Source organism: Meriones unguiculatus, chromosome 8 (genome assembly GCF_030254825.1).
Source record: "Meriones unguiculatus strain TT.TT164.6M chromosome 8, Bangor_MerUng_6.1, whole genome shotgun sequence".
NCBI lineage: Eukaryota > Metazoa > Chordata > Mammalia > Rodentia > Muridae > Meriones > Meriones unguiculatus.
Genome location: NC_083356.1, coordinates 98,440,674 through 98,453,829, shown reverse-complemented (window position 1 = coordinate 98,453,829; position 13,156 = coordinate 98,440,674). Strand labels below are relative to the sequence as shown.

General features: G+C 43.9%; 1 protein-coding gene across 2 annotated transcripts in view; it reads left to right on the top strand.

Moving 5' to 3' along the window:
* Positions 1-13,156, top strand: part of Acvr1 (activin A receptor type 1) — a 124,330-nt gene that overhangs the window by 13,603 nt on the left and 97,571 nt on the right. The gene's annotated exons all lie outside the window — the stretch shown is intronic.

The following is a 13,156-nucleotide window of genomic DNA, read 5'->3' as shown; positions in this document are numbered from 1 at the left end:
CGTCTTCCAGGGCAGTGATGTTTGTGGGCCACTTGTGAAGGTTCAATAGCAAGTCCAAGGGTCATCCAGGCAGAGGCTGGGTCACAGCATCAGCTTTGAAAGTACTAAGCAGGAACCCTTTTCTCCGTGAGGACTTACAGGACCAGAGATGCTGGCCGTGGTGTCAGTAGGCCAGAGGCCTGGGCCTACTGGGAATCCTGCTGAACTGGACCCAGCTTCTCACTGCCATCAGCAGGTGACTCGAACGCTTTTAGGAATCTGAGATCAGAGGAGCAGATAGCCAGTGGTAAAAGGTTGAGAAAGCTAGGCAAGCACCAACCGCCTGCTAGGGAGTATTGATTTTGATTTTTTTTTTTTTTTAAGTATAGGCTTGATAAAGCAGAAACAATGCCAGACTCAGACTCACATTTTCTAAAAATTGTTGTGTGTGTATATGTGTGTGTGTATATGTGTGTGTGTGTGTGTGTGTGTGTGTGTATTGCAGTGTGGCGTGTGCATATGATGTGTGTGTAGACCAGAGGTCAGTGTAGAGTATCTTTTTTCCACTGTTCCCTGCCTTTATTTTCTGAGACAGGGTCTCTCATTGGACCTAAAACGCCTTAATTTGGCTGGTCTGGCTGGCCAATGACCCTCAGGGGCTTCCCTGTTTTTGGAGCCCCAAGGCTGGGTTACCATGCCTGGTTTTTGCGTGGGTCCTGGTGTTTTGCATAGCAGATACTTTAGTGACTGAACCATCTCCCCAGTTCCCACAGGCAGCAAGCTGGCTCAGCAGGTACCGGCAAGCCTAGGGGCCCGAGTTCTGTCCCTGGACCACATGTGGAGAGAGGGAACTGACTTAGCGCAGTTGTCCCCAGACCCCCACATAAATGCTGTGGTTTGCACACACTCTCTCTCATACACTTGTTGACACACAATAGTCATTAAAGAAAAGAAGAAAAATCAGGAAGTTAAGTGTGAGAAGTGAGAAACGCATTGTCTCTGACAGCGTGGAAGGTGGGTACACGGAGAGTTCCGAAAAGCCTCTGTGATGAGGAAAATCATTAACTTAATCACTTCAACTGGGACATCCCTGGGGTCTTCCAAATTTATTCCGCAGAGGGACCCAGTGCAGCTGTTAGCACTGCGGGCTTAGCCGGCTGCCTTCTGCCGAGCACTTTCTGGGAAAGCCAGCCTTGCTTCTCAGGCTCTCAACACTGCCTTATCTGTGTTGGGAGGCCAGCTGTCCGGGCTTGCCTGGGAACTGGCGATGTCCTGGGATACAGGACTTTCAGTATGGAGGTCCTGAGCCAAGGCTGGTGCTCTGTTTGTTTACCGTACATAGGAGTTTTCTTCTTCTTTTTTCTTTTTTTTTTCCATTATAACTACCAGCCCCAGCCACATTCTGATGGCTTGGTTCCCAGCCTTGTTTGCATCCCTGTGCCCCATCCCGGTTGCTGAGCTTGTGACTAAATTGGTCTGGGATACTATGGAATGTTTCAAAGGTCCCCAAGTTATTCTATCATGTATGAAAGTTGTTCAAACCAATTAAGCGTGTGGAAATGCAGACTTGATGTGCCGCTCATGGATTTATTTTAATATGCAATAGGAAAGAACATTATCCATTAAAAAGAAAAGAGCCGAAACGATTCTTAGCAGCGTGCCGGGGGACCACCAGTCCTCCATGCTCTGTACTGTGGGGACCCTCTAGAAGCATGGCAGGCTAGAAGGGAGATGAGGAACACTGCAGTCTGCTTAGCCGTGGGTGTGACATGGGGGGAGAATTTAAGGCTGTTTGGAATGCCAAACTGATGAGTTATATCAGACAGGTGAGGTGAGATCCGGGAGGGGACAGGGTCTTGGGTAATTAAGTGTAGGTGAATACTGGAAGGTAACTTGGATTGATTGGCCTTGGGCTACTTGGTGGAACTGTCCAGAATGAACAGCCCAGCTCAGAGGATAGCATCTGGACAGGGACAGATAAGCTCATATCCTAGTGCAGGCAGTAGGGACCTTTGAGTGGGGATCACGTTCTGCAGGGAAAAAGGTCAGAGAGTAGCTCTGCCCTGGGGTCTGGCATAAGTGCCTGCCAGAAAAGCAGTGTGGGGACAGGTGGGAGGAGGCTGGCATGCTGGAGAGGGCGCTTGCAGGAGACCTTACAAACCCATGCTTGGTGTGTTGGTCTTTGTGACATTTCTGTAGATGAAGCATGAAGCCAGGTTGTCGTGGGTGGTGGTGGTGGTGGAGGAGGAGGAAGAGAAGGAGGAGGAAGTAGTTAGCTAGAACTAAGGACTTCTCTAGAAGCTTTTAACTAAGCCTGAGGTGATAACTAGACTTTAGGAGATAAGCCCTGGCCTGTTGAGTAGACAGCCGATTATTCACAGAGGCTAGTCTCTGAGTAAACACAAGGGGGGTGGTCAGATACAAACCTGAGGCTCCTTGGGGCTCCATGAAATTGTTTTTCTATATAGCCAGCTCACTTTTTTTTTCCTTCCTCCCTTTCCCCTGAAGCTTCTTTTGACATTCTTTGAACACAACAATCACAAGATCGGAATTTATGTGTTCATAAATGTCTTTGAGGTTCCATCTTATGGTGGGTGATAAGACTGCAAGTGATAAGAGTCCAAACTTTGTTCATGTCCCTGTCTTCTGGGAGTGCTTTGGAACGTACACAGAGCATTGGTGACCCTCTCAGGCACCGTGTGCAGGAAGCAGGGAAGACAATAGGATTATTCCAGGGAAGGAATGCCTTGGAGTTTAAATATAGTATGGACTTGATGATTAATGATTTTCGGGATGGGTCCAGGATGGAAATCCAACTTTTGGTGTGTGTGTGATTATTTTTTTCCATTATATTGATGGGGATTATGTTTGAAGTTTTGTTTTGGTTTGGTTTTCTGTTTCCAGTTAGTTTATAAATATCCCAGGTAGAGACCCGTGATCATAGTTGAGTTTTTTATTGGCTTTATTCATTCACTGCTGCTCTGGGATCTTGGGTGGTGGTGGTAATGGTGGGCAGAGGGGCCTTCCCATTCGTAAGATGTTTCCCGTTACCTTTGAATGACAGAGGTCACAGAAATACACCAACAGGATTGACAAAGGCCTCAAGGATGCTGTAGCTTGAACTTGTGTCATAATTGGACCATACAGTTATTTTTTGAGGTCATTTCGGTGCTATTTACTTGTGTGTTTTGTAAACATTTATCCTGCTCTAGCATTTCCTATTCAGGTGCCTTCGACTTATTGGAAGCTGTGTCCCAGTGAACCCAGAGTAATTAAAAAATATGTGAAATTAAAATGCATTTTAACCTGGTAGCATCTTAGCACATGGTATGCTATAGAATATCAGGTGTTTGCCCCCAGGCTGGAGGCTGGAGAAGGGGTGGGAGTATCTTTCCATCTATTATTAGCCCGAGGAAGGATCAAAATTAACATAAAAAAACCCAAAACTGAAAAAATGATGTGTGTGTGTGTGTGTGTGTGTGTGTGTGTGTGTGTGTGTGTATGTATAGACTTGCTCGCCATGGCACATCTGTGGAGATGAGAAGACAACCTTCAGGAGTTGGGTTTCTTCTTCAGCTGTGGGTTTCAGGGACAGAACTCAGGCATCAGTCTACTGCTAGTGCCCTTACCACTCAGCCATCACTTTGCTCTTTCTGTGTCTTTCTTTCTTTCTTTCTTTCTTTCTTTCTTTCTTTCTTTCTTTCTTTCTTTCTTTCTTTCTTTCTTTCTTTCTTTCTTTCTTTCTTTCTTTCTATCTTTCTTTCTCCCTCCCTCCCTCCCTCCTTCCTTCCCTCCCTCCCTCCCTCTCTCCCTCCTTTCTTTCTCTTTCTTTGTCTCTTTATCTTTCTGTGTAGTCTTGGCTGTCTTGGAGATCATAGACTAGGCTAGCCTCAAATTCATAGACACCTCTCTGCCTCAGCCTCCTGAGTCCTAGGATTAAAGGCCTGTGCCACCACATTTGGCTTTTTTCTTTTTCTTTTCTTTTTCTTCTTTTTTAAATGTTGCTTTTTAGAGACAGAGTCTCATTACATAGCTCTGTGTTGACCAGGCTGGCCTTGAACATACAGAAATCAGCCTGTCTCTGCCCTCCAAGGGCAGGATTGAAGTTGCACACCACCACACATGGCCTCACATGAAAAGAAGTATTATCTTGTGTGTGTGATGTATGGGTGTGTACATGCCATGGCAGGCATGTGGAGGTCAGAGGGTAACTCTGAGGAGTCTCTTTCTGCCTGTAATGTGGATTCCAGGGATGGAACCAAGATTATTAGCCATATAAGGCAAGTGCTTTTACCCACTGGCTCCTAGATTTCCATTTCTAAGTATGAGTTATATAGGATTTACTAAATGCACACGTGTTTCAACCTATTGTAAGGCAAAAAAAAAAAAAAAATCATTAAGCCGTTGTAAAGCAGACTATCCATGTTCTAATGGCATTCTTTGTGTAAGGCTGCATGCATATCAGAGCCTCTCATGAACTGTGGGGCAGGGATGAGCACAGAGATGAATGACCAGCCCTCCCCTACTTCCTGCCCCCATCCCTGGGAGCTAACAGTCCAGCAAAACCTATCTTGTTCAGCAAGTGCTTACAGAGCACAACATGGACACTCAGAGAGTCTGTGTTGAGAACCCAGAGGGTTGGTTATTATGTTACGTTACGTTTTCTCCTTTTTAATCGCAGTGAGCCACTGTCAGGTTTTTATTTATTTATTTTTATTTGTGTTTTTCTGATGAGTCATTAAATCTACAATGTTGGGATTCAGAGAAGGGAAAAATGAGAGAATAAAGAAATGGCATCTGTGTATTAGAACTGGAGACAGAGGTTTTGATTAGTGAGGAGGGGTTTTGGCTGAGCAGTAAACAGTTGAAAGTAGGAAACAGTCCCTCAGGGGAAGCTGGAAATATACAGAGGAACGTTCAAGAGAGCACACCAGTGGGACCCAAAGATGAGGTAGTAGGATTCAATCCAATGTCTTGGAGGGGAATACTGTAGGCTTTTCTCCAACCTTAATTACAGCCGCAGGATGACAAAAGCATGTAATATTTTTTCTGCCTCTACTTAGGGCTGGTAGAGTGTAGTCTCTTTTGTGTAATTCAGTTTGCATTGCCGTTTTTTTTTTCTTTATTTCTTAGGATATCCTGGGTTGAGGGAAAAATCATAAAAATTAGACTCGTTTTCTTGTGTTTATATTAACATTTTAGACTGTTTCATTATGAAGGAAGGAACGTTTTAGTCATCAAAGAGATTGAGGAGGATGAGTTAATGTTTGGTCATCCAAAGATGTACCATTAAGAGCTTATTTCTTTTGGGAGGAGCAAAGGGCAAAATATGAGTCAGACAGACTATAAAGTCATTTCCCTTTGCTGGATTCCCTCCTGCTTTCCACGGATCCAGCAAGGGAGACTCAAAAGGTGATGCTTGCTGCCATTTGGAGTGGACTGTCCAGTATAAAGATCTTCCACCAAGAAGACCCACAATGGCCCATCACAGCTCTGAGGTTTAAGACTTTTATTTTATTGTTTTCACACTGTAGCTCAAACTGGCCTAGGCCCCACAAAGTACCCCTCATTGGCTTTGAACCTGAGCTGTTTCTACCTTTGCCTCGCCAGTGTTGGCATTCTAGGCATGAGCCACCATGCCCGGCTCTAAAGTTGATATGTCTGATGATTGGGGGTACATGTGAGTTCACCCAGGAACATGCTGTCCTTGGTTTAAAACCTCAAAGTTGGATTTGTGATTCTGACTGGGACAGTTTTCCGCCTTGTTGAGGGGCTGTTAAAAGGGGCTGGTTTAGTCTGTGACATTGGGAGAGTGTGAAGTTTGTTTTGTGGATAAGGGCACTTGTGGCGCCTTTAGTGATGTTTGCTTGTCCTGGGGCAGAATCATTGGTCTCTCTGTGCCTGCTGCTGATCCCTTGATAGTTTCTATTATTTGTATTTTTTTGTAGCTCAAGCTGACCTGGAACAGAGATCTGCTTGCCTCTTTCTCCCTGGTATTGCGATTCCAATTGTGTGTTACCATACCTGTCAGTAATGTTCCCTTTCAATGGAGATTGGAACAAGTACCAAATATTTGTGTAAATCAGTGGGAGGTAACTAGAAACACATCTCTGAAAGAGTAGAATGGAATGTTTTTGTTTGTTGGTTTTGTTTTTTGAGGCAGGGTTTTTCTGTGTGTAACAGCCTATTCTGGAACTTGCTTTGTAGACCAGGCTATCCTCGAACTCACAGAGATCTGCCTGCCTCTGCCTCCCGAGTGCTGGGATCAAAGGTGTGCACCACCACTGCCTGGCTAGAATGAAATGTTAAGAATAATAATAAAAAAAATGCCTCAGTCTTTCTTTATTTTTGGGTCTGTTTGATTCAGGTTCATGCTTTTTAACTTTTCTTTTTTCTTTGAATACTGACTATGTTTCAGGTTCTATGCTAATGACACAAGGCCCCAGAAGTGCTATTCCTGGCTGCAGGAGAGTTCACGGCTTAGTGAGGGAGTCACATGAATAGGTGTCTGGGTTCAGCTTGGCAGATGCGGAAGGTGTGCACTGTAAAGGAAAGATCCAAGGGGGAAGCACCTACTCACTTTTGGGAAAGCATGTAAGCAAGGTCCTGGCAGGACGGGTGTTGAGCGGCAAGTTTGCCTGGTGATGTAAGGACGGGCACTCCAGCATGGAGAACATTTCACTCAGAGGTGGAGGGCACAGGAAGAAAACACGGTGTACTCTGGAAACTTCAGATAGTTTTGCTAGACAATAGCTTACAGTGAGTGTGGCCTAATGAATTTGACCTGGAAAGGTGAGGAGGGGATTCCCTCACCAAGACTACTTCCTATTTGCTGAACAATTCAGACACCATTCTCAGACTTTGTTCCTATTGGGGAATTGTAGGCAGGAAAGAGATTTGATTAGATTTGAAACTTGGAACGATCACTGGCAACTATTTTGAGGATGGCCTTACCTAACTTTGTCTAGAGTGGGCACGGTGGGACACATCTGTAATCCCAGCACATGAAAGGTTGAGGCAGGAGGGTTGATACCGGTACGTGGGTCTGGTCTACATAGAGAGGCTCTGCCTCTTTTCACTTAGAAGAAGCAAGCACTTCCTGGCTTCCCTAAGACACCCAAATTGATAGTCTATTCCAGAGATTTGAGGCCATGATTAAGCTCTGCCTGAACACAGCCCCATGGTAACTCCTGCATGGCTTTCTGGGTAACAGAGATGGCAGGGTGGCCTAGACCCCATCAAGCTCCTCTGAGATGCATGCAGTTGAACGTGTTTGAACTATTTCAGTACTGTCATTTTTTTTTATTTCCACGTTTTTTTTATGTAGCCTAGACTGCTATATTTGGGAGGGTCACATTGTCTTATTCACTGATTCTGGCTACTAGCAGAAATCTCAAATATGTCTCATGAGTGCTCCTGCTAGGTCCCTGCTCCCTTGCCCTGTGTTTGCCACTTCTCCTTTAGGACCTCAGTTTTGCTTATTTTTTAGTTTAGCGGGTCCTGTCCATATCACTAGACTTCTTTTTTTTTTTTGTGGGGGGGGGAGGGAGGAAGATTTGATTTTTAAACATTGCCCTTGATGTGGAAATTTAACAGGCATGTTTCATGCTGCCTCAGCTTTCTATCCATGTTAAATCACACATATTTCCTAAGAGGCTTTGTTATGTGCTCTGCTGTAGTCAGATGAGTACACTGCCTTGACCTGCTAGTGTGGGGGTCTTACTGGAGAAGGAAACTGTGTCACTCTTACATGGCTTTATGGTTACTTCAAAGCTCCTAGGGAGCCACTTTCTAAGTGTTTAAGATCTGCTTCTCAAGATCTTGTCTGGAACTTGGGTTTGGTTGTCTAGAGAGTCTGGTGGAATTCTCAGTATAATTTTTCTGAAGCATCTAGTCTTTTTTATCATTTTGGATGTTTCTCTGTTGACATGTATATCAAATTTTGCAATTTTCTAAAATCACTTTTTCTCTTCCCTTTGAATTTCCATTCTCAAAGATTCTCTGAATGTGCATTGTTCAACAAGGTAGCTGCTAGCCCCAGCCTACATAGAGCTGCGGCTCTCTCTCATTAATCTACAGACTTCAAGTTGAAAGCCATTGCAGGAAGCGCTGACCCATGGAGCGGAAGGTTAAGGTCGACTATTCCGGGAACTGAGAGCAGAGCATGAGGGAGCAAAATGGCTACCATTCAAGCGGTTAGGTTTGCTCATTATTCTTGCTGGTTTATACATGTATATCTGTGGCCTGTGTCTTCTGCTAACAATGAGTCATTTTGAAAATGAAGTAAATGTGAATAAATGTATGTGTAGAATACTTTGTGTAATTGTGAGTAGTGTGCCAAGAATTGCTGAGGTTTGAAAGAGAAAAAAGAAAAGCTCTTAAATTGGCAGCTTTAACACAGACTCTAGTGCTGCTAACCTTAGGAGGTTATCTGAATGCTGTACCATGTTTGTAGGCTCTTTTTAGTTCTCGAGTGTTCTGCATAAACTCTACTTCTGTGGATGCTGCTAAGTTTAAAAGACAACCAAAGCAGTGAGTAAAGAGTATTAGAAATATTTTTAAAGTATATGAATCTGAATACACACACACACACACACACACACACACACACACACACACATATATATATTCTTTTTTTGCAGCAGAAGATGACTGTATGGAATTTTGTAACAGTGCTCTCAGAACATGAGATTGAAGTGTTTTAGAGAGTGTTACAGTAATTTGGCTCCTGAACATAACGGAACATGTGGTTAGTGGATTGTGTTAAAGGACAAGGTGTTTTTCGGAAAGCGTTGGTCTATCATGGGTGGCACTTTTGGTTGGATGAGCCCTGGTCTCAGATGAGACTGAGTGACTGTTTTGACTCGGCTTGAACTATGAGAAGAGGCTCTGAGTGGAGACTGGTTAAGCTTGGACGGCAGAGAAGTGAGAAGTGCTGCAGTTCTTGATTACTCTAGGTCACCTTTTCCCCTCTGGCAATTCACTGTTCTTTCTCTAGCTTGCTGCAAACACTTCTTATAGACCGGTGCTCATATACGCTTTCCAATCCATTCATACAAATCCTTGACCAGCCCATGAAGTAGTCATTTTTTTATATGGGAAAAACGGTAAAACTGCTCAGATTGACTTTTAAGATGGGTGGCGTTTCCTTTCAAGCTCTTCTAGCACATCCTCTTATACTGCAGAGAATGTCTCAATTAGACAGCTACAATCCCAGTCAACTCATTTTTGTGTAGCTTCCCTCCCCTCAAAACCTAACTGATACTCGTTTGCTGATGCTCACTGTTAGTGAGTTAGGGCTTGTGTTGTACACAGCAAGGGCAGCTTTTTCTCCGTCTCATGTCTGGGGCCGAAGCTGGGAGCCTTCGGGGACTGGATCCCCCTGACAATTCATCCTTTCCACTCCCTCACGTCTGGCTGCTGGTGCTGTCAGTTGAGAGTTCAGCTGGGACTGGCACCCGACACACCTACCTGTAATGCCTCCACTGAGCTTCCCCAGAACATGGTGGCCGTGGTCCAAGAGTAGTCATCTCAAGAAACAGAAAACAACCCGGTCCTAGAAACTGTTACTGCCCTTTCTACCTCATCATGCTTGTTGAGCTGTCATATGGAGCCTCGTTTCCCATAATCGCACCTTAATGGGGGGAGGATGGAGGATTTGGGCACATGCTGTACAAGGTTGAGCCAAGCTTCCGATGCTCTTCTGTCAGTACCCCAGTCGTCCTGGTCCCCTCCTTTGTCCCAGCACCATCTCTTTCTCTATGAAGCTACTGGCTAAAACCAGTTTGTCCTTTTTAATGTATCCTATATCAATACTTGTCTAGTTCTTTTGTAGTTGTTTTGAGCAGACGCCACAGTCTTTGAATGTAAGGACCAGGTCTCATTTACCTTTGTGTAGCTCATAGCAGGTAAGTTCCTTGGATGGAGCATTCAGTGTCAAAGCAGGTCTCAAATTTAACAACCAGATGGGTTGGGACTTAGTGGTTGAGTAGGGACTGGTAATGAGCAAATCAAAAGCTTCCCTTGGAGTAGAGATTATTTCTGATGTTGAATTTTAAAGCCTTAAAAGAAAAAATTTTCCCTTTGTTGTAAAGCAGTTATAAAGCTAAAGTTGTGAGCCCCTACCCCCATTGCCATAAAATTAAAGGAGAGTAGAATAGGGTTTTTTTTTTTGTTGTTGTTGTTGTTCTTTCTTTCTTTGTCTGTTTTGCTGGTAATCATCTTTTTTGCCCAGGTCAATCTTTGACCTTGACATTCAGGTCTTGGTATTTATTTTTTTGAAAAACTATTGGTTTTAAGACCATTACTGGGTCAATTTAGTGAGTAACATCCAAGATTATAAATAAAAGGAAGCAGAAGCTTTGGATAAAAATTCATGTCTTGCAAGGATAAGAATTATTTCATGAAACTTTCAGTTTCTGTTTTATATATGCATTGCCTGTAACGAGTTGAAATGTAAAATACACTTTCTATTTTAATTAGAGATAAAAGATTTATCAGGGGCCTTCTGTATAAATGCCTTGTAAACTCTTATGTTTTTTTTTCAATTCTTTCAATGTCCTTTCCTAGGAGTTTACCTACTGACCCCTTCTGATAAGACCATGTGCATTTTTTTTTGTTCAATTTTTTTTCTTTCTGTTTTAGCCATCCTGCCTTCCTCCCTGTTTCTCTCCCCCACCTCCCCACATTTCTTGCTAGGTGTGGCAAGCATGTGACCATAATCCCAGCATTTGTAGAAGCACAAGGATCAGGAGTTCGAGCCTAGTTTAGTTTACATGATACCAAAAATAACCTAATTTTTCAGCTTGGCATATGCTGCTGTTCTTCTTCTTCTTCTTCTTCTTCTTCTTCTTCTTCTTCTTCTTCTTCTTCTTCTTCTTCTTCTTCTTCTTCTTCTTCTTCTTCTTCTTCTTCGGAGACTTTAAACAGCATCCTGCTCTCAAAAAAATAAAAATAAAATAAAAAAAGAGGATTCTTTTTTTTCCTATTCATTCTTGTGACTTTGTGTGTGTGTGTGTGTGTGTGTGTGTGTGTGTGTGTGTATGCAGGGAAGTGTGCAGGTATGTACTTGTTTGTGGGTTGTTTGTGTGTGTGTATGCAGGGGGAGTGTGCATGCATGTGCTGGTTTCTGTGGAGTTCTCTGATTATCTTCTTAGCCCTGGACTCCCAATCCACCCCACACACCTGCAGTTTTTCTTTCTGTGATTTCAGTTGCTGCGTGTTGTCTCAAGCCCCCAAACAACACAATGAAAAGTTCTGGAAAGAAGTTTCTGAGTTTTAAGTTGCTTGTGTTTCCGAACAATCTAAGAGCATATGTTACGCTGGCCCATCCTTTTCGGGGCGAACATTGCTCCTTTGTTCAGTTAGTCACTTAATAACCATCGCAGTTAATCAGCTCGACCCTCCGTGGCAGTGTCTCAGAAACTCTTACTGTTTAATAATGGCACTAAAGAGCAAGAGTCATCATGCAGATGCTTTTACTTATTATACATATTGGTATATTATTAGTTATCACTGTTAATCCATGACTGTGTCTGATTTACCAGTTAGGCTTTTCATAGACATGTAAAGGAGGAGGTGAAAGCAGGTGTCTGTGGGTGTGGGCACTGTTCAGAGTTTCAGGTATCAGCTGGGGATCTGGAATGCGTCTCTCTTGGAGGAGGGAGAATCATTGCAATAATGTTTAGGTGTGTGTGTTTGTGTTCCGTGGAGCTCCTGGCAGTCAGAGGACAACACTGAGTGTTGGTTCTTCTACTTTGGTGGAAACAGTGTCTGTTGTTGGCTGCTGTGTGTGCCAGGCTAGCTGGCTGGGGGGCTTCCTTTTTTCTCTGGTCTCCCTCATTCAGTAGGAGCGCTGAGATTATGGGCCACACTGTCTGCTCTACATGGCTTCTGGGATCCAAACCCAGGTCCTGAGACTTGATTTACACACTGTGCCATTCTCACGAACTAAGCCATTTTCACACTTAGATTTACAAGGCAAAGAGGACTCAAAAACTGAGTTGGGAAGTGTTAATCACGGATGCAGGGTGATGATGATTGTGAGTTGGTGGAGAATTGACTGGGACCAACTTAGAAGAGCGAAGGGGTGGAAGAAAGGGGGAGTCATTTCAGTAAGAATTCAGAGAAAAAAATTACTTGAATCTCAGGACAGAATGGAAACATAAAAATTAATTTGCTATTGCTGCTCTGCCAAGTTATGACATTTTAAATCTCCAAACACAAGGGTTTATTCCCTTACAGCTTCATAGAGTCTCAGGGAGAATTTGCTTCCATGGGCTTGTGGACCCTTCTGGCTGTAAAGGATGTTTCTTTCAATCTCTGCTCCTGTCATCTCATCACTTTCTCTCTGGAGTTACAGTCCTCCCCGGCTCCCTCTTAAAGGGAAGCTTGTGGTTATATTTAGGGCCCACCAGGATAATCTAGGATAATCAGCTCACCTCCAAATCCTTATTTAATTGCATCTGCAGAGTCCCTTGTCGTGTAAGCAGCAGTCACAGGTTCTGGAGATAAGGATGTGGACGCCCAGGTTTTGTTTTTCAAGGATTTTTCTTGACAAAGGGAAAGGACTATCAGGTATTCAGAGATAGCTCACTCTCCGTTTTATTATTATATTGATATTCCTACCACAGCACATTGTGGATTGCTTCTCTTGTAGGAGCATGTCTAGTGAGTCCCCATTAGCTAATAAAACGTAGAGTCAAGCTCGACATTCAGGTTGCTCTTTAGCCCAAGAACACACTGAGCTTTTGGGTCTCCTTTTGATGGCTGGTGCTGCAAACAGCTGCCTCTCTTCATGGTTTCTTCCCTGGCCAGCTAGGCGGGCTTTCTCTGCTCTTTCTTCTTCTGACTTATAGGGCTCCCATGCTCTTCTTTCCCCAGTGGCCATTTTCCTTGCTCTCTTCTTACTGGTGTCCTAGAGCAAACTTGATGATTTATGGGGCAGGAACGAACTCTCGTCCCAGTTGTAGAAGTCTGAAGTGAAGATGCCAGCAGGGTTATGCTCCTGGTATCCTGCGGGGAGACTCCTTTCTTGTCCTTCAAGCTCCATCCAGTTTGGCTTGGCTTGTGACTGGATAGCGCTGGTCTGTGCCTCGCTCCCACAGGATCTTTTCCTTCTCTCCCTGTATCTCCTGTAAGGACACTGTCTTTGGAATTAAGGCCCACACAGATAATC